The sequence below is a fragment of the Penaeus monodon genome, chromosome 39, assembly GCF_015228065.2.
Source record: "Penaeus monodon isolate SGIC_2016 chromosome 39, NSTDA_Pmon_1, whole genome shotgun sequence".
Lineage (NCBI taxonomy): Eukaryota > Metazoa > Arthropoda > Malacostraca > Decapoda > Penaeidae > Penaeus > Penaeus monodon.
The window spans coordinates 32215728-32216130 of record NC_051424.1 but is presented as its reverse complement, the minus strand read 5'-3'; positions in this window follow the sequence as shown (position 1 = coordinate 32216130).

Genomic DNA, 403 nt, shown 5'->3' with positions numbered 1-403 from the left:
ATTATAAAAACCCGCCATTAACATGAGAGGAATAAGAAAAAGCACTCAAAATATTCTATTAGGAACAGGAAAGGTACTATATAGGCCTATCCAAGAGCTGACAGAGCCATACCAAACGAAATCAAAAATCATTTGAATTTAGCGCCATTTGTGCCGAAAATGTCTATTTCTTGTTGATTAAGGACTTGTATAACGTTTTTCCCGTACTGGTTTTGCGTATATCGGTTGCAAAAACAAGTTACACGACAGATATTAGAGATATTAGTCTCCAATGCAGTCAGACAAAATGGCGGCCGCCTGTTTTCTGTCCTGTAACGGATTACTGCTTTGAGGGCGATTTTCTCTCTTCTCAAAGAGTGTTGCAGCTTAAATATCATAATCCTCTTCTTTTAGGTAATGCATG